The sequence below is a fragment of the Ovis aries genome, chromosome 8 (genome assembly GCF_016772045.2).
Source record: "Ovis aries strain OAR_USU_Benz2616 breed Rambouillet chromosome 8, ARS-UI_Ramb_v3.0, whole genome shotgun sequence".
NCBI classification, from domain to species: Eukaryota; Metazoa; Chordata; class Mammalia; order Artiodactyla; family Bovidae; genus Ovis; species Ovis aries.
In genome coordinates this window covers 46,495,421-46,519,537 of record NC_056061.1, presented here as the reverse complement: position 1 = coordinate 46,519,537, position 24,117 = coordinate 46,495,421, and the positions used below count along the sequence as shown (strand labels likewise).

The 24,117-nt window shown below is 41.7% G+C and overlaps 1 long non-coding RNA gene across 1 annotated transcript in view; it reads right to left on the bottom strand.

Annotated features, from left to right (window-relative positions):
• Positions 1-22,495, bottom strand: part of LOC132660239 (uncharacterized) — a 41,953-nt gene extending 19,458 nt beyond the window's left edge. The window contains exon 1 of the long non-coding RNA XR_009601622.1: positions 21,769-22,495. This is a non-coding gene — a long non-coding RNA (uncharacterized LOC132660239). The remainder of the gene's footprint in view (positions 1-21,768) is intronic.
• Between the last annotated feature and the right edge of the window lie 1,622 nt (positions 22,496-24,117).

Below are 24,117 nucleotides of genomic sequence, written 5' to 3'. Positions count from 1 at the left end.
CCATTTTGAGTTTATTTTTGTGTGCGGTGTTAGAAAGTGATCTAGTTTCATTCTTTTACAAGTGGTTGACCAGTTTTCCCAGCACCACTTGTTAAAGAGATTGTCTTTACTCCATTGTATATTCTTGCCTCCTTTGTCAAAGATAAGGTGTCCATATGTGTGTGGATTTATCTCTGGGCTTTCTATTTTGTTCCATTGATCTATATGTCTGTCTTTGTGCCAGTACCATACTGTCTTGATGACTGTGGCTTTGTAGTAGAGCCTGAAGTCAGGCAAGTTGATTCCTCCAGTTCCATTCTTCTTTCTCAAGATTGCTTTGGCTATTCGAGGTTTTTGTATTTCCATACAAATCTTGAAATTATTTGTTCTAGTTCTGTGAAAAATGTGGCTGGTAGCTTGATAGGGATTGCATTGAATTTGTAAATTGCTTTGGGTAGTATACTCATTTTCACTATATTGATTCTTCCAATCCATGAACATGGTATATTTCTCCATCTATTAGTGTCCTCTTTGATTTCTTTCATCAGTGTTTTATAGTTTTCTATATATAGGTCTTTAGTTTCTTTAGGTAGATATATTCCTAAGTATTTTATTCTTTTCGTTGCAATGGTGAATGGAATTGTTTCCTTAATTTCTTTTTCTACTTTCTCATTATTCGTGTATAGGAATGCAAGGGATTTCTGTGTGTTGATTTTATATCCTGCAACTTTACTATATTCATTGATTAGTTCTAGTAATTTTCTGGTGGAGTCTTTAGGGTTTTCCATGTAGAGGATCATGTCATCTGCGAACAGTGAGAGTTTTACTTCTTCTTTTCCAATTTGGATTCCTTTTATTTCTTTTTCTGCTCTGATTGCTGTGGCCAAAACTTCCAGAACTATGTTGAATAGTAGCGGTGAAAGTGGACACCCTTGTCTTGTTCCTGACTTTAGGGAAATGCTTTCAATTTTTCACCATTGAGGATAATGTTTGCTGTGGGTTTGTCATAGATAGCTTTTATTATGTTGAGATATGTTCCTTCTATTCCTGCTTTCTGGAGAGTTTTTATCATAAATGGATGCTGAATTTTGTCAAAGGCCTTCTCTGCATCTATTGAGATAATCATATGGTTTTTATTTTTCAATTTGTTAATGTGGTGAATTACATTGATTGATTTGCGGATATTGAAGAATCCTTGCATCCCTGGGATAAAGCCCACTTGGTCATGGTGTATGATCTTTTTAATGTGTTGTTGGATTCTGATTGCTAGAATTTTGTTGAGGATTTTTGCATCTATGTTCATCAGAGATATTGGCCTGTAGTTTTCTTTTTTGTGACATCTTTGTCAGGTTTTGGTATTAGGGTGATGGTGGCCTCATAGAATGAGTTTGGAAGTTTACCTTCCTCTGCAATTTCTGGAAGAGTTTGAGTAGGATAGGTGTTAGCTCTTCTCGAAATTTTTGGTAGAATTCAGCTGTGAAGCCATCTGGACCTGGGCTTTTGTTTGCTGGAAGATTTCTGATTACAGTATCAATTTCCGTGCTTGTGATGGGTCTGTTAAGATTTTCGATTTCTTCCTGGTTCAGTTTTGGAAAATTGTACTTTTCTAAGAATTTGTCCATTTCTTCCACGTTGTCCATTTTATTGGCATACAACTGCTGATAGTAGTCTCTTATGATCCTTTGTATTTCTGTGTTGTCTGTTGTGATCTCTCCATTTTCATTTCTAATTTTATTGATTTGATTTTTCTCTCTTTGCTTCTTGAGGAGTCTGGCTAATGGTTTGTCAATTTTATTTATCCTTTCAAAGAACCAGCTTTTGGCTTTGTTGATTTTTGCTATGGTCTCTTTTGTTTCTTTTGCATTTATTTCTGCCCTAATTTTTAAGATTTCTTTCCTTCTACTCACTCTGGGGTTCTCCAACTCTTCCTTTTCTAGTTGCTTTAGTTGTAGAGTTAGGTTATTTATTTGACTTTTTCTTGTTTCTTGAGGTATGCCTGTATTGCTATGAACTTTCCTCTTAGCACTGCTTTTATAGTGTCCCACAGGTTTTGGGTTGTTGTGTTTACATTTTCATTAGTTTCTATGCATATTTTGATTTCTTTTTGATTTCTTCTGTGATTTGTTGGTTATTCAGAAGTGTGTTGTTCAACCTCCATATGTTGGAATTTTTAATAGTTTTTCTCCTGTAATTGAGATCTAATCTTAATGCATTATGGTCAGAAAAGATGCTTGGAATGATTTCGATTTTTTGAATTTATCAAGTTTAGATTTATGGCCCAGGATGTGATCTATCCTGGAGAAGGTTCCATGAGCACTTGAAAAAAGGTGAAATTCGTTGTTTTGGGGTGAAATGTCCTATAGATATCAATTAGGTCTAACTGATCTAATGTATCATTTAAAGTTTGCGTTTCTTTGTTAATTTTCTGTTTAGTTGATCTGTCCATAGGTGTGAGTGGGGTATTAAAGTCTCCCACTATTATTGTGTTATTGTTGATTTCCCCTTTCATACTTGTTAGCATTTGTCTTACATATTGTGGTGCTCCTATATTGGGTGCATATATATTTATAATTGTTATATCTTCTTCTTGGATTGTTCCTTTGATCATTATGTAGTGGCCTTCTTTGTCTCTTTTCACAGCCTTTGTTTTAAAGTCTATTTTATCGGATATGAGTATTGCCACTCCTGCTTTCTTTTGGTCTCTATTCGCGTGGTATATCTTTTTCCAGCCCTTCACTTTCAGTCTGTATGTGTCCCCTGTTTTGAGGTGGGTCTCTTGTAAGCAGCATATAGAGGGGTCTTGTTTTTGTATCCATTCAGCCAGTCTTTGTCTTTTTGGTTGGGGCGTTCAACCCATTTACGTTTATGGTAATTATTGATAAGTATGATCCCGTTGCCATTTACTTTATTGTTTTGGGTTCGGTTTTATACACCCTTTTCGTGTTTCCTGTCTAGAGGATATGCTTTAGAATTTGTTGGAGAGCTGGTTTGGTGGTGCTGAATTCTCTCAGCTTTTGCTTGTCTGTAAAGCTTTTGATTTCTCCTTCGTATTTGAATGAGATCCTTGCTGGGTACAGTAATCTGGGCTGTAGGTTATTGTCTTTCATCACTTTAAGTATGTCTTGCCATTCCCTCCTGGCCTGAAGAGTTTCTATTGACAGATCAGCTGTTATCCTTATGGGAATCCCCTTGTGTGTTATTTGTTGTTTTTCCCTTGCTGCTTTTAATATTTGTTCTTTGTGTTTGATCTTTGTTAATTTGATTAATATGTGTCTTGGGGTGTTTCGCCTTGGGTTTATCCTATTTGGGACTCTCTGTGTTTCTTGGACTTGGGTGATTATTTCCTTCCCCATTTTAGGGAAGTTTTCAACTATTATCTCCTCAAGGATTTTCTCATGATCTTTCTTTCTGTCTTCTTCTTCTGGGACTCCTATAATTCGAATGTTGGAGCGTTTCATATTGTCCTGGAGGTCTCTGAGATTGTCCTCGTTTCTTTTAATTCGTTTTTCTTGTTTCCTCTCTGATTCATTTATTTCTACCATTCTATCTTCTATTTCACTAATCCTATCTTCTGCCTCCGTTATTCTACTATTTGTTGCCTCCAGAGTGTTTCTGATCTCATTTATTGTGTTATTCGTTATATTTTGACTCTTTTTATTTCTTCTAGGTCCTTGTTAAACCTTTCTTGCATCTTCTCAATCCTTGTCTCTAGGCTGTTTATCTGTGTTTCCATTTTGATTTCAAGATTTTGGATCATTTTCACTATCAATATTCGGAATTCCTTCTCCGGTAGATTCCCTACTTCTTCCTCTTTTGTTTGGTTTGGTGGGCAACTCTCCTGTTCCTTTACCTGCTGAGTATTCCTCTGTCTCTTCATCTTGGTTATATTGCTGCGTTTGGGGTGGCCTTTTTATAATCTGATAATTTGTGGAGTTCTCTTTATTATGGAGCTTCCTCACTTTGGGTGGGGTTCTATCAGTGGCTTGTCAAGGTTTCCTGGTTAGGGAGGCTTGTGTTGGAGTTTTGGTGGGTGGAGCTGGGTTTCTTCTCTCTGGAGTGCAGTGGAGTGACCCGTAATGGGTTATGAGACATCAAAGGTTTTGGGATAATTTTGAGCTGCCTGTATATTGAGGCTCAGGGGAGTGTTCCTGTGTTGCTGGAGAATTTGCGTGGTATGTCTTGTTTTGGAACTTGTTGGCCCTTGGGTGGAGCTTGGTTTCAGTGTAGGTATGAAGGCTTTTGATGAGCTCCTATTGCTTAATGTTCCCTGAATTCAAGAGTTCTCTAATGTTTTCAGGCTTTGGGTTTAAGCTTCCTGCTTCTGGTTTTCAGTTTTATTTTCACAGTAGCCTCTAGACTTCTCCATCTATACAGCACCGATGATAAAACATCTAGGTTAAAGATGAAAAGTTTCTCCACCTTGAGGGACACTCAGAGAGGTTCACTAAGTTACAAGAAGAAGAGAAGATGGAGGGGTAGTTAGAGGTAACTGGAATGAGATGCGGTGAGATCAAGAGAGGAGAGAGCAAGCTAGCCAGTAGTCACTTCCTTATGTGCGCTCTATAGTCTGGACCGCTCAGAGGAATTTACAGAGTTATACGGGGAAGAGGAGAGGGAGGAAGTAGACAGAGGTGACCAGGAGGATAAGAGAGAGGAATGAGTAGGAGAGAGACAAATCCTGCCAGTAACCAGTTCCTTAGGTGTTCTCTACCGTCTGGAACACACAGAGATTCACAGAGTTGGATAGAGAAGAGATGGGGGAGCAAAGAGACAGAGGCCACCTGGTGGAGAAAAAGGAGAGGCCAGAGGAGGAGAGAGTGGACAAGCCAATAATCTCGCTCTCAGGTAAACTTGGGTAGTGAAGTTTGGGTTTTTAAATGTACAAAATTAACAACAAAGATTAAAAATCTGGAGTAGAGGTTGGATTTTCAAAGATACAATATTAAAGAAAAGCAGAAGGAAAAAGGAAGAAAGAAAAAAAAAGAGTTATTAAAAAACAAACAAACAAAAAAAATACAAAACAAAACACCAACAACCATCCAAAGAGTATATATGGTGTTTGCCTTAAAAAAAAAAAAAGTCTTTTTTTTTTTTTTTTAAATAGTAATACTAGGTTATAGAAATAAAAATTAGAGGAGAAATAGAAGACTTAACAATTAAAAAAAAGCTCGGAAAAAAAAGAAAAAAAAAGCAAAAGGCAAAAAAAAAAAAGAGAATGATTTTAAAAATATTAAAAAATTAAAAATATATCTTGCTTTTCTCTGATGTTATGGGCCGTGTGGGCTCACTTCCAAGGTGGTTCCCTCTGTTTAACTTCTTCTGTTTGCTGGTTTTTAGGCTCACTAGTTCAGTCGCACTGTGGGGAGGGGGGATGCTGCAAACAAATAGCACTGTCATGTGCACACAGTATCTCTGCCCCGCTTGACCTGTCCTTCCTCGCGGCGCACAAACCGCTCCGGCTCTAAGATGCTCAGCCGGGAACCGTCTGGGGCCGGCCCTAGGCTGCGTGCACTTCCCCGGTCCAAGCCGCTCAGGTTCGGCCCTCAGGCAGCCCTCAGAGGCACAAATGCGGCTGGGACTGCGCTTTGTGCCCTTCCCAGGTCCGAGTAGCTCAGGAGTTTGGCGAGCGCAACTGCCGTGGCTTGTCACCTTTTCCGCCGCTGCCGCTCAGCTCTCTGGGTGGACCGCTGGCGCACCCCGTGAGGCAGACTGTGACTGTCCAGCACCCCCAGAAGTCTTAGCAAAGGAGCCTGCTTGCAGTTAGGTAAGTAAAGTCTCTCCGGGTCTGCAATTGCCCCTTTCCAGTCCTTACAGCTCTGGCTGCCTGTCCCCGGAGGGGAATGGTCTGCAGCCGGCTTTTTCCGTTCCGTCCTTTGTTCTGTGCTGGGTCCTGGCGGTGTCTTATGTTCGAACTTTTCGCGTGGTAGCTATCCCACAGTCTGGTTTGCTAGCCCAAGTTAGATCGTTCTGGTGGAGCGTGGGGCGTTCCTGCCCGATTCTTACAAAGCACTGCAGCCCGCGCCTCCCGCGCGTCCCTGCCCTGCCCCCACTTCCCAATGGCGGATGCAGGCGTCTGTGCTGCTTTTCCGCTGGGGGAGTTACTGGTGGGCTTGTAATCTGTTGGTTTTAATTATTTATCTATTTTTCCTTCCTGTTATGTTGCCCTCTGTGTTTCCAAGGCTCGCCACAGACTCGGCAGGGAGAGTGTTTCCTGGTGTTTGGAAACCTCTCTTCTTAAAATTCCCTTCCCGGGACGGGCTTCCCTTCCCGGGACGGAGCTCCCTCCCCACCTCCTTTGTCTCCTTTTTCGTCTTTTATATTTTTTCCTACCTGTTTTTGAAGACAATGGTCTGCTTTTTTGGTTGCCTGATGTCCTCTGCCAGCCTACAGAAGTTGTTTCGTGGATTTTGCTCGGCGTTGAAATGTTCTTTTGAGGAATTTGTGAGGGAGAACGCGATCTTCCCGTCCTATTCCTCCGCCATCTTTCCCTCCCTTTCCTATAATTAATTTTTTATTAGCAAAGTTAACTGAGAAAACAATTTGATGTCTCAAAAACAAAAAATAAAATTTGCTAATATATGTTTGCTTTAAATTGAAAACAATTTCATCAAAGGTAAATTGCACCTAAATTGTCTTGTTCAAAAAATGTTAGTGATCCTTAAAAGGTTTCACAGCATAGAGTATTCTTATGTACTAAAGCATTACTAACTCAGACTAGATGGGGAAAAACAAGTCTAAAATAGCAAGCATGTTGAGTTTCAGTATTTATTTAATAGTGCTTCAGATTTAGTTTATTACTTCTAAGCTACTACTACAACTAAGATAATAATTATAACTCAGTGTATGCTACAGGATTAGTGCTGAGTAGAAGAATTTATAGCCTAAAATAATAAAATCAAAGAGTTGAGGGAACCATTGTATCAAAGTTGATTCTGCTATTAGGTTAGAACTTTACTAAATGAAATTGAAGTAACTGAATGAACATTTAAGCACTTTTTACCTTAAAAAACCAAAGTGAAACAGAACTCTTATTCTTATTTTGAAGAGTTCTGCAAGAGTGTTTATTTTATTCTCAAGTATTTTTCCCCTTTATATTTTGCTATGAAATTAATTTATTCAACCTTATTAAGAAGAACATCCTAATCAAAGATAACCTTCGTTGCTCACCTTGTCTGAATTTCTTCAAATTCCAAATTGGTGTACCCACATACATCAAGTGTTTCTGTATTTACAATTCCAGAATAAATTACACAGCAATGGAATGTGAGTTTCTTTGGGGATTTATTATTCACAAAATGAGTAATTGAGCTAATCCCATATGTAGATTTTCAATTTACAATTATTATGTGTTTAATCGTTATGGTTACTTGGGATGCTGAAGAATTTACTAATAGGACTTTATGAAAATGAAGCAAATATTTCTAGACATAAAATAGCTAGAAAAGGGATGTGAACCAGTAAAACTTGAGTGAAATAACTATTGGTTAATAGCTGATGATGAAAAGCTTGTATTATTTCTCACAATGGGCTTTAACAACAGGAAGCAGTCAAACAGGAGCCAGAACAGAGTCCGGGAAAGTAACTGTTCTTTATAAGCATTGTATTTTTTGTTAGGAACAATATAAAAAAGATGCTGTCATATTGGACAGCTATATTTTAGGGTCCAAAATTTTAGTTTCACCATTTTCAAGCCAAGTAACTATACACAATATCTGAAGAATAAGAAAATCATTTTCCCTATGTGTTGTTCAGTGTATTTTACTGTTTTCTGTTTGCCTTAAAAATCATTATATCATCCTCATCCTCAATAACTGTTAAGTGGGTAAAGGGAGGTCTTTTATGGCTAAGAAATTTAGTCTGGACTGACACCTGTGGTGGTTCATTGCTGATGGCATACACATCACAAATACACAGTGATAAACATAAATCTCTTCTTTCCTCTGGGTGTTCACAGAAGTTGCTATTCATTCATTCAATAAACATTTCTTGAACACATACTATGTATCAGTGCTGTAGTGAAGAAGCCCCATAAGGTTCATATTCTAATGAGGAGAAATAGAAATCATAAGTCAGTTTGGTTCAGTTTAGTTCAGTTGCTCAGCCATGTCTGACTCTTTGAGTCCTCATAGACTGCAGCACGCCAGGCCTCCCTGTCCACCACCAACTTCTGGAGTTTAGACAAACTCATATCCACTGAGTCAGTGAAGCCATCCAACAATCTCATCCTCTGTCATCCACTTCTCCTCCTGCCTTCAATCTTTCCCAGCATCAGGGTCTTTTCAAATGAGCCAGCTCTTCATATCAGGTGGCCAAAGTATTGGAGTTTCAGCTTCAACATCAGTCCTTCCAATGAACACTCAGGACTGATCTCCTTTAGGATGGACTGGTTGGATCTCCTTGCAGTCAGAGGAACTCTCAGGAGTCTTCTCCAACACCACAGTTCAAAAGCATCAATTCTTTGGCACTCAGCTTTCTTTATAGTTCAACTCTCACATCCATACATGACCATTGGAAAACCATAGCCTTGACTAGACGGACATTTGTTGGCAAAGTAATATCTCTGCTTTTTAATATGCTGTCTAGGTAGGTCATAATTCTCCTTCCAGGGAGAAACCGTAAGTAAGTAAGTATACTCATGTCAGATGATAATGAAGGGTTTGGAGAAACAGGGAAAGAGGGATGCAGAATGTTGAGAAGTTTTTATACAGGAGAATTAATGAAGGCCTCTGTGGTCATGTGATCAATAAAGTGATCATCACTGACACTCTGAGGAGGAAAGCAATGGGAAAATCTGGGAGAAGACATTTTCAGACAGAGGGATGATCTGGCACAAGGTACTGAGGGAAGAGTGGGTTGGGCTTGTCAGAACAGCAGAAGGTCAGTGCAACATGAGAGAGGGGAAGGAGGGGCGATGAGGTTGAGGAAACTGGGCAAAGAGATGATAAGGTCAATTCCAAGGGCTCCTGGGACAATAAATTTTGGCTTTCTGAACAGAGGCATGCCAAGTTTGGATTTAGCTTTTAAAAAAGTCACCTTGCCTCCTGTGTAGAGAAATTATTCTATAGAGGCCAGAAGTTAGCAGAGAAATCAGTCAAAAGACTTTAGAATAACCTAATGATAGGATGATAGTGATTTAGATCAAGAAAAGCAGAATTCTGAAGTAAAAGTCCAAAGACTGGTTGACAGATTGGATATAGGGTGTGGGAGAAGAAGAAATGGCAAGGATGACTTCAAAGTCCTTTTCACTGCCTGTGCAGTTGTGAAAATTGGAGTTGCTCCCTTGCCTTAAGGATAGGAGAGAGGATGAGGAGCTTGACTGCTATGCATGCTAAACTTGAGACACTTACTAGGCAGCTAAGAGAAGATATCAAGTCAGATGGAAGAAGTGAGCCTAGATTCAAGGGAGAAGTTCTCACTGGAGATGCAAGTTTGGGAGGTTCTCAGCATATCAATGTCTATTTGACAGGAGGGAATAGGATCAGGTTTCCCAGGGAGGGAGGGATGGTAAGGAATATGGTAGGCTTGAATCTGGGCCATTCTAACACATATAGGTCAAGAAAGAGGGAGAATCAGCCTTGAATCTGGGAAAAGAATGGCCAGTGATGTAGAAGGACAGTTTCAAATGTGTGGCGACTCAAACTAAGTGAATAAAGCATCCCAAGAATGGACAAATGAAGCTGAACCCTTAGAAAGAGAGAGTAGAACGGTATTTGTCATGGGCTGGGAAGCAGGGGAAATGGGGAAATGTCGGTCAAAAAGCACAAAGTTTCACTTGTGCAGGGTGAATAAGTTCTGGAGATCTAATGTAAGGTATAGTGACTATGGGGCTTCCCTGGTGGCTCAGATGGTAAAGAATCTGCTTGCACTGCAGGAGACCTGGGTTCAATTCCTGAATTGGGAAGATCCCTTGAAGAGGGGAGTAGCTACCCCTCCAGTATTCTTGCCTGGAAAATCCCATGGACAGAGGAGCCTGGTGGGCTACAGTCCACAGGGTCACAAAGAGTCGGATGTGACTGAGAGACTAAGCAAACATACACACACATTCAGTTCAGTTCAGTCATTCAGTCGTGTCCGACTCTTTGTGAGCCCATGAACCACAGCACGTCAGGCCTCCCTGTCCATCACCAACTCCCAGAGTTCACCCTAATCCATGTTCATTGAGTTGGTGATGCCATCCAATCATCTCATCCTCTGTCGTCCCCTTCTCCTTCTGCCCTCAATCTTTCCCAGCATCAGGGTGTTTCAAATGAGTCAGCTCTTCACATCAGGTGGCCAAAGTACTGGAGTTTCAGCTTCAACATCAGTCTTTCCAGTGAACACCCAGGACTGACCTCCTTTAGGATGGACTGGTTGGATCTCCTTGCAGTCCAAGGGACTCTCAAGAGTCTTCTCCAGCACCACAGCTCAAAAGCATCAATTTGGCACTCAGCTTTCTTTATAGTCCTCTCACATCCATACATGACTACTTGAAAAATCATAGCCTCGACTAGATGGACCTTTGTTCGCAAAGTAATATCTCTGCTTTTTAATATGCTGTCTAGGTTTGTCATAACTTTCCTTCCAAGGAAAAAGTGTCTTTTAATTTCATGGCTGCAATCACCATCTGCAGTGATTTTGGAGCTCCCCAAAATAAAATCAGCCACTGTTTCCACTGTTTTCCCATCTATTTGCCGTGAAGTGATGGGACCAGATGCCATGATCTTAGTTTTCTGAATGTTGAGCTTTAAGCCAACTTTTTCACTCTCCTCTTTCACTTTCATCAAGAGGCTTTTTAATTCTTCTTTAGTTATTAATACTGACTTGTATACTAGAAACATGCTAAAAGAGTAGGTCCTAGCTGTTCCCCCTGTCCCCCACCCCAAAAGCAGCTGTGCAAGGTGACGGCTACATTGATTAGTTTGACTATGGTAAGTATGTCTAAATATCACCTTGCACACAATAAATATATATGATTTTTACTGTCACTATACCTCAATAAACTGCAAAGAAATGGCAAATGCCCAATTGTATCACATGTTCTGGATAATTCTAATCCTTAAGAATTAGGCTGACATTAATTAGCATTGAGGACAGTGTAGAAGACCTTGAGGATGGCCATTTGCTGGTAATAAAAGGCTGATTGAATGGCCTCGAGGTGAGGAAATAAGGTGTTAGACACATTAATGTAGATAATTCTTTCAAGTATTTTTGTTGTAGATGAGAACATGGAATGGAGCTGTAGCTGGAGTTGGATGTGGGGTCTAGGAAGGGTTTTTAAAAATTATTATTCATTGGAATCCAAGCTATAGCATGGGGAATTTTGGCATATTTACTGTTGACGGCAATGATCCTATAAGGGGGAAACATCCTGACGATTAGGAGAGAGAAATGTGATGGCACAGCGATGTGATTGTATAGACGAGAGGGGATGGGATCTGGAGAAAATGTAAAAGGCTGGCGATAGATAGGAGCATGGACCCATCACCAAAGTAACAAGATGGAAACTAGATTCCAAGTGTTCAGATGCAACTGGGACAGTAGATGTGGTGGTCGTGTGGGCAGGAGTTGGTTTGTGATGTGTCCACTTCCTTAGAGGATGGGGAAAAAGTTCATCAGCTGAGAGTCATGAGAGGGAGAAGATATTGGAAACTAAGGGGTGGATGAGAAGGTATGAGATAGTCATGTAATAGAGAGTGAATGAACTCTACTGAATGAGCTGCCAATTGTTTAAACCTAATATATCAGTTGTTTCAGTTCAGTTCAGTTGCTCTGACTCTGTTGTTCATGTCTGACTATGTGCACTCCTATGGACTGCAGCACGCCAGGCTTCCCTGTCCTCACCAACTCCTGGAGCTTACTCAAACTCATGTCCATCTAGTTGGTGATGCCATCCAACCATCTCATCCTCTGTCATCCCTTTCTCCTCCTGCCTTCAATCTTTTCCAGCATCAGTGTCTTTTCCAAAGGGTCAGTTCTTTGCATCAGGTGGCCAAAGTATTGGAGTTTCAGCTTCAGCATTAGTCCTTCCAATGAATATTCAGGACTGATTTCCTTTAGGATTGACTGGTTTGGTCTCCTTGCAGTCCAAGGGACTCCCACAAGTCTTCTCCAATACCACAGTTCAAAAGCATCAATTCTTCAGTGCTCAGCTTTCTTTATACTCCAACTCACATCCTTACATGACTATTGGAAAAACCATAGCTTTCACTAGATGGACCTTTGTTGGCAAAGTAGTATCTCTTCTTTTTGCTGTCTAGGTTGGTCATAGCTTTTCTTCCAAGGAGCAAGCATCTTTTAATTTCATGGCTGAAGTCACCATCTGCAGTGATTTTGGAGCCCCTCAAAATAGTCTGTCACTGTTTCCATTATTTTCCCATCTATTTGCCATGAAGTAATGGGACCAGATGCCATAATCTTTGTTTATTGAATGTTGAGTTTTAAGCCAATTTTTTCACTCTCCTCTTTCACTTTCATCAAGAGGCTCTTTAGTTCCTCTTCACTTTCTCCCATAAAGGTGGTATCTTCTGTATATCTGAGGTAATTGATATTTCTCCCAGCAAGCTTGATTCCAGCCCGGCATTTTGCATGATGTACTCTGGATATACGTTAAACAAGCAGGGTGATAATAAACAGCCTTGACATACTCCTTTCCCAAATTGGAACCAGTCTGTTGTTCCATGTCCTGTTCTAACTGTTACTTCTTGACTTGCATACAGATTTCTCAGGAGGCAGGTAAGGTGATCTGGTATTCCCATCTCTTTCAGAATTTTTCACAGTTTGTTGTGATCCACACAGTCAATGGCTTTGGCATAGTCAATAAAGCAGAAGTAGATGTTTTTCTGGAACTATCTTGATTTCTCGATGATCCAATGGATGTTTGCAATATGATCTCTGGTTCCTCTGCCTTTTCTAAATCCAGCTTGAACATCTGGAAATTCACAGTTCATGTACTATTGAAGACTGGCTTGGAGAATTTTGAGCATTACTTTGCTAGTTTGTAACATGAGTGCAGTTGTGCAGTAGTTGAACATTCTTTGGCATTGCCTTTCTTTGGGATTGGAATGAAACTGACCTTTTCCAGTTTTGCGGCCACTGCTGAGCTTTCCAAACTTGCTAGCATATTGAGTGCAACACTTTCACAGAATCATCTTTTGGGATTTGAAATAGCTCAGCTGGAATTCCATCACCTCCACTAGCTTTGTTTATAGTGATGCTTCCTAAGGCTCACTTGACTTGGCACTCCAGGATGTGTGACTCTAGGTGAGTGATCACACCATTGTGGTTATCTGAGTCATGAAGATCTTTTTTGTACAGTTCTTCTGTGTATAGTTGCCATCTCTTCTTAATATTTTCTGTTTCTATTAGGTCCATAGCATTTCTGTCCTTTATTGTGCCCATGTTTGCATGAAATATTCCCTTGGTATTTCTAATTTTCTTGAAGAGATCTCTAGTTTATTGTTTCCCTCTATTTCTTTGCACTGATCACTGAGGAAGGCTTTCTTATCTCTCCTTGCTATTCTTTGGAACACTGCATTCAAATAGGTATATTTTTCCTTTTATCCTTTGCCTTTAGCCTCTCTTCTTTTTCAGCTATTTGTAAGGGCTCCGCAGACACCTGTTTTGACTTTTTGCATTTCTTTTTCTTGGGGATGGACTTCATCCCTGCCTCCTGTGCAATGTCACCAACCTCCATCCATAGTTCTTCAGGCACTCTATCAGATCTAATCCCTTGAGTCTATTTGTCACTTCCACTATATAAATGTAAGTGATTTGATTTAGGTCACGCCTGAATGTTCTAGTGGTTTTCCCTACTTTCTTCTATTTAAGTCTGAATTCTGCAACAAGGAGTTCATGATCTGAGCCACAGTCAGATCCTGGTCTTATTTTTGCTGACTGTATACAGCTTCTCCATCGTTGGCTACAAATAATATAATCAATCTGATTTCGGTATTGACCATCTGGTGATGTCCTTGTGTAGTGTAGAGCCTTCTTTTGTGTTGTTAAAAGAGGGTGTTTGCTATGACCAGTGAGTTTTCTTGGCAAAACTCTGTTTGTTCAAGGCCAAATTTGCCTGTTACTCCAGGTATCTTTTCACTTCCTACCTTTGCATTCCATGCTAGCAGTCCATGCCTCAAATTGAAACAGATGATTTGGCACGGACATACATATTTTGCTTTAGTGAAAATGAGAGACATTATGATATTAAGCAGTCTGAGAGAGGTAGAAGGCAGGAATACTTCATGGTTGTGTAGGGGAGATGCAGAAATCTGTATCTAGACACAGCTAATTCCAGAGCCCATGGGGTCTACAGGAGGTTATGTTATTCCACTCATACAATAACAGTTCCTACACTCTAGAGCCCATGTATCAAATAGTCGGGCTAGCCATGGACATGAGCCACCATCACACAGGCAGGGTATCATGATTCATGTGTAATCAAAATCCCTGCCATCTTAATTTGAGGGAAAGAATATTCACTTGTGGCTGGTATGCAAGGAAGGCTTCAAGGAGGAGGAAGGACTTAATTTTGGATTCTGAGTGATGAAAAGGGCTTGACAGGGTAAAGCAAGGTGTTGCATTTTAAGATAAGGGAATAAAACTCTTCACAGTGATATTACTGTAGGAAATGACCCTGCACTAAAGCTTGAATTCTTTGTTTATTGCTTGCCTTTCTATACTTTTCTGTAAAATTTTAATTTCTCCTGGTGGGATTAGGGAGGGACTGTTGATATATCTCTTTCGTAATTAAGTATAGTGTTGACCTCACTCTGTTAAGGAAATAAAGCAGCTGTTTCACCTGTTACCCATGAGATGCTTGGCAGAGCTTTGGGAATTGTATTCGTTCATCTATAACACAGGGATGTTAACATATTTCTCACAGGGATGCTCTGAGTATTAAATAAAAGAATATGTGGCAGTGCTTTGTAAAGCGTAAACATCATAAAGCTGTATTGTAGATGTTGTTATTCAATTTCATCAAGTAAAACAATGCTAGAGGAAGAGACAAAGGACAACAAACAATATTTCTTTGGGGTTTTTGCTTATGGCCTTATGACCTCATTTGGCTGAAGGATCTTTGGTATGTTAATATAATAGCTTTGAAAAGATTTGAGCCCTATCATTCATGTTAGACATTTCTATCCACTTACAAAAGCACTCTGCTGTATCCAGCTTGGCTGCCAGCTGGCCTGGTAGAATGCAAAATAGTGATAGAACCCCAGAGCTGTTCTTGATTGACCCAAGGACTTCAAAAACAAAATAATCTGGTTCTATTATTTTTTATTTCCTGCAAAACATGAAAGCTGATAAGTTGGGGGCTCTCTTGCTATTTCAAGGAAATAATCTAGTTGAATCATCCCTTTAGCCAACAACAGAAAAATCTAATAATTTCTGTTCCAGAAACCTGGTACTTGGAGGTTAAAGACTCTTTCTTCAATAAAGCCATCTCTCTTTCGGAAAGCTTTCTGGAAGCATCTGGTTTCATGGTGCTGGCCAATTTGAACTCCAGCATTCTGCACATGGCACTTCACCTCAGTTTTTAGGAGAGGCAGGTAGTCAGCATGCTATTTACACTGGTTATTGATCTTTTCAAGTTGTCTAAAGGAGTCCCTTTGGCAGTTCAAAAACTTAATGTTCATTTCAATCAGCTAAGAGCCTCTCCAAGTCATGATTAATCTTTAAAGAGGGTGCACATGGCATCTGATCTTGAATTCTCTATAACCAGCAACTTCACAATTGCATCAGACGTTAGAGTACAAATAATATTTTTTTTCTCTTTCTTGTCATTTCTCTTTGCTTTAAGGATGTCCCATTAGCCTTTTGTGTACCATAACTCATTCTTTTAGTTGTTTATTTTTTAGGAGACTAGTGAAACCTATTAGGAATGAAATGAATCAGGGTAGATCAAAGTTGTGAATGCAGGAAAGGCATCTGAGAAACTGATAGATTTCAGAGGATGTAGAATTCGCTCTGCACACTCCACACTCATTAAACTGCCCTGAAGCAGCTTAAGAAGTTTTAGTCTAAACCATGGACATTCTTTTATCAGGTTCTCTAGAAGTGCCTTCTCTTTTCTTTTTGCATAAAGCTCTCATGTGTTTACTACTTTACGTGTAATCCATGGCCCACTGGAGCCATTTAAGTTGCAGTTTAGAACTGCTGCTGCTGCTGCTAAGTTGCTTCAGTCGTGTCCGACTCTGCACGACCCCATAGACGGCAGCCCACCAGGCTCCCCCATCCCTGGGATTCTCCAGGCAAGAACACCGGAGTGGGTTGCCATCTCCTTCTCCAATGCATGAAAGTGAAAAGTGAAAGCGAAGTCGCCCAGTAGTGTCAGACCCCCAGCAACCCCACGGACTGCAGCCCACCAGGCTCCCCATCCATGGGATTTTCCAGGCAAGAGTACTGGAGTGGGTTGCCACTGCCCTCTCTGGCTAGTCAATGCCAAACTTCCATGGAAAGGATGCTGGGGTGGGTGGGTGTGTGTGTGTGTGTGAAAAAAACCTGGTTACTTGGTGTCCACATCCTTTTCCCTTCTATTTTTTACTGGCTCCAATCTGGGGCTGCAGCTTGCTCTAAGATGTAATAGACCAGTGCATCTCAGAATTCAACATGTATAGGAACACAGAAGGATCTGGTTAATGTTCAGTTTCTGCTTCAGTAAGTGTGGGATGGGATCCGAGATTCTTCATTTCTAACAAGCTCTCTGGTGGTGCTGATGCTGGGGTCAACTCATCACCTTTTAAGCAGCAAGGAGTTAGGCAGAGGATGTACTGGTGATGGAGGCTCTCAAACTTTCAGACTCAGGCTCCAGTAACAGTACAGACTGAATATGATACATAACAAAGAAATAGTGTCTTTTAACAGCATTTTCCCTGGTCTGTCCCCTGGGATCTAGCATAAAATGATTTCATTATATTTATCAAATATTCTCTGCAAAACATATTGTTATAAAAATCAGTTAAGCGTTTGTGACTAAATAAAATGACTAAAGTGCTATAATTGTCTAAAGAGTGATATACGAGAAACTCACCAGCGCTATCTGGGTGCACAGGATCTCCGAGCCTCTTTCATCCATCAAAGGTTTTCCTCCATGGATGTCAGCCGGGAGGTTATCTGTATCGTAAACACTATGCAAAGCTTTTTGGATCCTTTCTCTGGGACAGGTTGCTTCCATCGACTATGTTATCAATCAGGGCATAAACCACAGCCGTAATGTTATCTGAGACTCAGAACTTCACCCTGGCACACTAACTGCTGGGGAATTACGAGTCGTGGGATTGCTCTCACATAGAGAGTATTGTGCTGTGAAGATTATGAAATCTTATTAGAAAAAGCTCTGCCCCAGATTTGTAGCCGTTAAAATCAGAGCCTTTCTTTCAGATACCTTAGGGAAGATAAAAAATGTTGGAACCTGTTTATATTTACTCATATGTACTCCCAGGACGCAGAGCTGGCAGCAGGCACTGCCTCAGCCCTCACTTATTAGTACGAATTTCCCCTTTGGGGGGTTATTTAAAAATATTTGTACATATTTCAAATCCCTCAATCTGGTTTGTGGCAAATGGTTACTTAAGCAGCTTCTTAATTGTTTCATTCCAGTTTGTGCAGGAGGACTGTTGCAGATATTTGGCACAAAGCTTAGGTTTTGGAGGCCTTTTACTACCTCCTGAATAGATTTCAGGAAAAGGAGGAAGAAAAAAACTATCAAGGGGTGTTAAATTATTACTCTCTTTGTGTCGTATGCACAAATAGAATTGATTGTGGACCTCAGTACAGGAAAGAAATACTTGCACAGCTGCACGGTAATAATTTTTATGTGTGTTAAAATTATGTGCTTGCTATTTTGTCATAATATTCCAGAGTGAAGCTTTGGAGGAATGACATGGTTATAATAATAGTAAATGGAGTCACTTTGTAGATATCAGGTCATAAATTATCTCATGAACTTGGGGATGAAATGTAAGGAAAATCATTTAAACTCTAAGGTAGAAAACTAGAAACAAACACAATCAAATGTTATTTGCAGTCATATCAGGTGGACTCATTCATTGGAGGAGACATAATTCAAGTGCCAAACTCGGACTGAAGCCAATTTTGATTAGCAAAATACATGCCCAGTCTTTGCTCCCGCCCTTCTCTGAAGCCTCTGAGCAGCTGGAAAGGTGTGCATCAAGTGTAAAGGGAGGCAGGCTTGAAGAATTTATGGACTGAGGATGCCTGAGACCCAGGGCCATCCTCAGTCGTCACATGGCCAATTTGTTCCTTGCCGTCAAGGGGAAGATGAGATGGTGTCATACCCTCATTGATCCTATGATGGTTGATTTAAAACATCTGGGCTGAGCACCCAGAGAAAGCCTCCATACTGTCTCCCTGCTTTTCTAGTGATTCAACTACATAGCTTGTTGCATTTTATTCTATATATTTATGCATGTTTATTTGTGTTTAAAGTGCAGGAAAGACAGCAATAGGAGGTAAGAAAGACACCCCACATTGCGAGGTTGCTCTCTTATCAGATTGTGCAGGAGACAGCCAATTTGGAAATATAACAATGAGCTTCAATACTGACTCCAAAATAATTTGTAAATAATTTTTTACAAGAAAATCCATAATCTCTGCTCAGTGAAAATTATATTGCGGTCATAACTTTCGCAATGAAAATAGAACTTATATTCTAAAACATTGCCAAGGAACTCAGTCCATAGCCATCAGCTTCATGTAGAGCATTGAGTGGTCATTGAAAGCACAGTGCTCCCCTATACTTAATTTAAAGGCATGAAACGAAATCCCACAACCCAAACCAGGAACAGAAAACCCTGTCTGGTCCATAAGAAGTACAAGTTTATAGGGCCTCAGATACCTACCGTCTGGTTGAAAGCTCAAAACTAAACCCCAAACCAAGATCAAATCGCAGAGCTCAGAGGTCACAGAGTGCAAATAGTTCATTTTTACAAAGAAGAAATCTGGCAGAGAGGTTATGCAGATTTCCCCAGGTCACAGACTTGACAAGTGGCAGAGCTGAGATGACGATCCAGGCAGTCTGACTCTAGCGTTTGTGTCCTTGATCCTATGAGATATTGCCTCTCTGCAGAAGCTGTGACCTAAGGGAGGTTTCTTTCAAAGCCCTGTAGTGCCTTCCTTCATATCACAATTTGGCTGCCTCTATCTGCGATTCTTTCTGCTAGTAGAGTAGGGGGAGACAAGCCTAATCAGCCAATTATCCAAGCAATTGCTCACTTTTCATTTTGAAAAGCACTGGGAAGCAAAGAAGGCTATGAAAGTACTCAGCAAGGGTGGGGTGGGAGAATTCAACTTAAGACTGGGGAAGGAGTTGATGAGGAAGAGACATTTGAGCTGAGTACTGATGGATGAGGAGGTTTTCATTGGGTGAGGGGGGCTATGGACAATTTTTGAAGGGATAAGTGAATTCTAAGCAGAGAGTACAGTTGTGTAAAGACCTTACAGCAGGAAGTACCAGGCACCTGGGATGGTCTGAAAGAGGACCAGCCAAGTTGGCATGGTCAGTGGTATGACCAAGGTTTGGGAGGCCAACAGGAAGTAGGGGCTCATACAGGACCTTGATGATTATGTTAAATAATTTAGTATTTGTTCTTAAAACCAACAGACTCTTGACATTCACTGAATGGTGTTTTATCTCTGTCCCCATAAATGGTAGGAAAAAAAAAAAAAACCAACACCAAAAACCTGAGATGTAAATATCTAATTTTCCCTTGGAATTTAGATTGGAGATTTTGCCCCCCTTCCCCCAGATCTAAGGCAGGAGTCAGCATCCTTTCAAAGCAAAGTGTGAAACTGGCACTTCTTATTATCCAGATATAGAGGAAGGACCAAGCCTTATTAAGGGCAAGATGGGAGGTGGTAGTTACTCAGGATGTCAGAGGTCAGCTTCTGCACCCTCTGAACCGGGCTTTCTGCCACCTATCTCCTGGGAATTGTGGTTTGCCTCTCCTGCCCCCATCTCACATTTGCAGTCTTGGTGGGCTGCCGTCTATGGGGTCGCACAAAGTCGGACACGACTGAAGCAACTTAGCAGCAGCGGCATAGCAAGGTTTATTTTCCAAAAGACCCCAATCTTTTATTTTCAATGGCTTTAGAGGATCATTCTGTCAATGCCTAAATGAAAGAAGTCCCCAACTCATAAACTTCCATTTTGAAAGTTTATATATCAGAAGGCAGAGTGACCTTTGGACTTGTGCCTTCAATCACGGAATAGGCCTCTCTCCCTGGGTGCCTGAGTCTGTGCCCTAGGCATGGCCATTTCCCAGAAGTGAGGCTATAAATGGCAGTTCTGTTTCTGCACAAGCCCGAGATTGCATTAACAACTTAGTTGTCTGAGCCCAGGGAAAATGGACTATGCTGCTCAGAAGAGAGGAAAGAAAGAATAGAATTTCTTTCTGTCTCTCCTGGATGCAATCTGGGAAGAGAGGCACTTTTGTGTCAAATTAGAGTGATAAAAGGAAATCCTGTCTGGGTGCTAGGTGGGAAGGAGTGCTGCAAGGATAAACATACCACTCTGATATTGCAAGGGGGTCTCCAGGGGAGGACCTCCCCACTGGCGGGTGACTGGCTGAGCTGAGCCTGGAAAGGCTGCGAGACCACTGCCTCGGGCTATAGTTAGGATGGTCCCACAGCTCTGCCAGCCTGTTCAGAGTGTTTGAAGTGACTGGGTGACAGCTTCTTTGTCTCCTGGCTTTCCAGAACTGAAGAGAACATTGATAGCATGCAGGTTCCTGGGGCCTCCATCTCTCTGTCTGTCTCTCTCTCTAGTACTTATTTTTACCAAAAGTGGAAAAACAGTAAAAAGCAGTGTTTGCCATTTCTAGGAGAGAGCACGGCGATGCCATGCAAAACACAAGCAAAAATCTCCAAGAGCAGCTCCAACAGTGGCCTCAGCTCTGATCAGTGAAAGAGTAGGGGCAGAGGTGACTGCTGCAGGTATGCTGGGGAACCACAGGAAGATCCAGGGCAGAGCTGTGCAGGACCCCCTGGGTGCTGCTGCAGGGGGCAGGCAAATCAGCTAATGATCCTCAGACTTTAGAACCAGAGAATAAAGCCAGGGCTGAGCAGACAAGAGCAAGCCCAGAGATAAGAATCTAGGCTCCTGGAGACCAGAGACTGTGCCTTCCTCCTCCTCTGTCCTCTGTCCACCCCCAGGTGCACCCTAATTGCTAACGGGAAGAATCAGACTCTGTGCATAGGAGGGGCTTCCAGAGCTCTGAAGAGGGGCAGAGGGCAGGCAGTACACTCCGACTTAAAAGATGTGTGCTTAGGCAGAGATGGGAGAAGAGACTGTTCTTTCTTGTCTGGAATGGTCGAATAGAGATCTCATTTCCCAGGGTTGATGGAGCTGGCTAATAAGGAGATTTTCCACGCAAGAATACTGGAGTGGGTTGCCATTTCCTTCTCCAGGGGATCTTCCTGACTCAGGGATCAAACTTGCACTTCCTGTGTCTGCTTCATTGGCAGGCAGATTCTTTACCACTGTGCCACCTGGGAAGCCAAATAAAGAGAAACTACTTGTAATTAAATTGGAAAATGACAATGGATATTCAGCTTTTCTCTAAGACACGTTAGTTGGGCTCTCTTAAATACTCATTACCAAAGTCACCACAATGACCCCAACAGCCTGTGTGGTTGCCTCACTTTAAGCTGTGCTCTAAGAAATCAGGGGTGTGATAGACCCACTTTAGGTTAGGGTTTTCTGTGTGTGTCCCCATCTACCGGGTGCTCTGCTAGAAAAAGAAGGAAAGCGTCCTGGGCTAGATACCTGAGGGAGTAGAGGGGACATACCTTTCATCTGGAGATTTATCAGGTAAAGGTGAAGAAGGCTCTGGATTCAATCAGTAGACTTTGTTGCTGTTTGTTTTTTAATCCAATGTCTTCTAAGCTTGAATAAACGTAGAACCCCATTGCCGTACAGCAAATATTTCCGACACTTTGGAAAATGCTGCTGCTGTGGGTGGCTTGGAACAGATTGGAATTTTATTTGGAGCAGATCACGAAATAGCAGGAAGTTGAAATTTTCCCTGAACAATCTGGACAACCTCTGGAGCCTGTGCCAGAGGCAATACCCCCTTTCTTGTCACTCTGAGTGGAGAGTCAGATTAAGCCTGGCAAAATCTGTCATTTTGATCTCCCTGTCACTAAAGGAACCTAGTCAAATTACTTCACTGTCTTGTGTTCCTTTTCTTCACTTGCCCTGTGGCTTTTTCAGGAGAGTGTGCAGACAATGAAAGGGATGTCTTATTCAGTGAAGCCTAGCTGGTCCGCGTAGTTAAGCAGAATTAGCATTTCTGTGGTACAAGCTTAATCCTTCTTGGAGATTCCTACAGTGGCATTCTCTGTGCTTAAAGATTCTGTGCGCAGAGATGGCGGGTAACAGGGTTCCTAGCTGGGCGTGTCCTGTCCTGTGTTCCTCCAGGACGGGCGGCGGTACAGACAACTCACAGGAGGTCATGACCGAAGAGGAATACAGCTGAGCCAGCTCCTTGAACCGAGTCTCCTCTCCTTGCTGGGCTTGCTCGCTTTGTAGTGATTTGTCCAGAGTAGTTTCTATTTTCATTACAGTGCTCTTTGCACAAGCGAAAAGCCTTTTGAGATAAATAGGAACATGAATCCACTAGGTGGCGCTACATCCTTTGTTCTCCGGTGGATGCTTTCTCTCTAAAAGAAACTAAAAAGTATTTGGTTTGGATTGGAAGTCAGCAGAGAGAGCCTCGGTCCTTCATTCCTCTCACCTTGTCGTGGGAGCTACAGTATTTTGATCGAAAAATGTATGGATAAACGGTCATGTTTTCATAATGGGAATGAGGGCCATGGTGCTTTAGGGTGTCTTTTGAAATACAGCAGATAGATAGCTGAGGGCTATCAGGAGGCCTCACTCGCAATTGAGTCTGTGACTTGCGAGATGCACGGAAAATGGAAAGTTATTTAACCTCCCAGTGTTTTACTTCCCACGGATTTCAAGGGTTTCTGTACCTGTTAAATACCTGCTTTATGATAAGATTGTCTTGTGGACTAAATGAAACCTTTGTGACGTACTTAGCCAAGATCCTGGGACCTAAGAAACACTCAGTGAGTGTTTTTGCTTTATTTTTATTTTGTATTTTTATTTTTCATTGACTAAATGCTCACTGACACAGCGTTCATGTCTTCATGTGTAAATGGGAAATTAAGCAGGGTTTGTATTTCTGGCTGGAAGGCCTGTGTTCTTACACTACCTTGTGGGGTCCTGCACTGCTTTACCTTCTTACACCTCTGGCAGGATCTCTCCTTTTCCCTAAAACAGAGATCCTCAGCTTCTTGAATCTGCAAGCTCCCCCTCCCTGGCCCCTCTGGAGGACTTGTTAAAACTCAGATTCCTGGGTCTCAGCCCCAGAGTGTCTGGTAGGGAAGGTCTAGGGTGGGGCCTGGGAGTGTGTATTTCTAACAAACGCCCAGGTGATGCTGCTACAGGTCCAAGGCCCATGCCCTGTGGGGCTGGAAAGGGCTGTTTCAACCTTGCTTTCCGGCCCTCTGAGATGACTTTTTTGGTGGAGAAAGCTGTGACTGTAGGACAGGGTTGGGTGGGTTTCTTAAAAGTTGTGTGCTACGCAGGCTGCCTCCCTTTCTCTGCTTGTCGTGGGGTCTAAAATGCACATTTGTTCCCTTGGAAAAAGCAGACAGATCTCATTATCAGGTCTGCACCTTCTCTTTGTCATTTCTTATCACCACTCATCCCCCTGCGGTTTTGTTCGACTCACATTGGACAAACTCAGGCCTTCACAGCTGATGGCTCTTGGGGCCAACAGTTGAGCAGGAAATAGTAGGTGATTCTCCCACATTGAAAAATGCCCTTGAGCACCATGCATGCTGCTATGGCTGCTGCTAAGTTGCTTCAGTCGTGTCTGACTCTGTGCGACCCCATAGACAGCAGCCTACCAGGCTCCGCTGTCCCTGGGATTCTCCAGGCAAGAACACTGGAGTGGGTTGCCATTTCCTTCCCCAGTGCATTAAAGTGAAAAGTGAAAGTGAAGTCGCTCAGTCATGCCCGACTCTTAGCGACCCCATGGACTGCAGCCTGCCAGGCTCCTCCATCCATGGGATTTTCTAGGCAAGAGTACTGGAGTGGGTTGCCATTGCCTTCTCGTGGTAAATGTT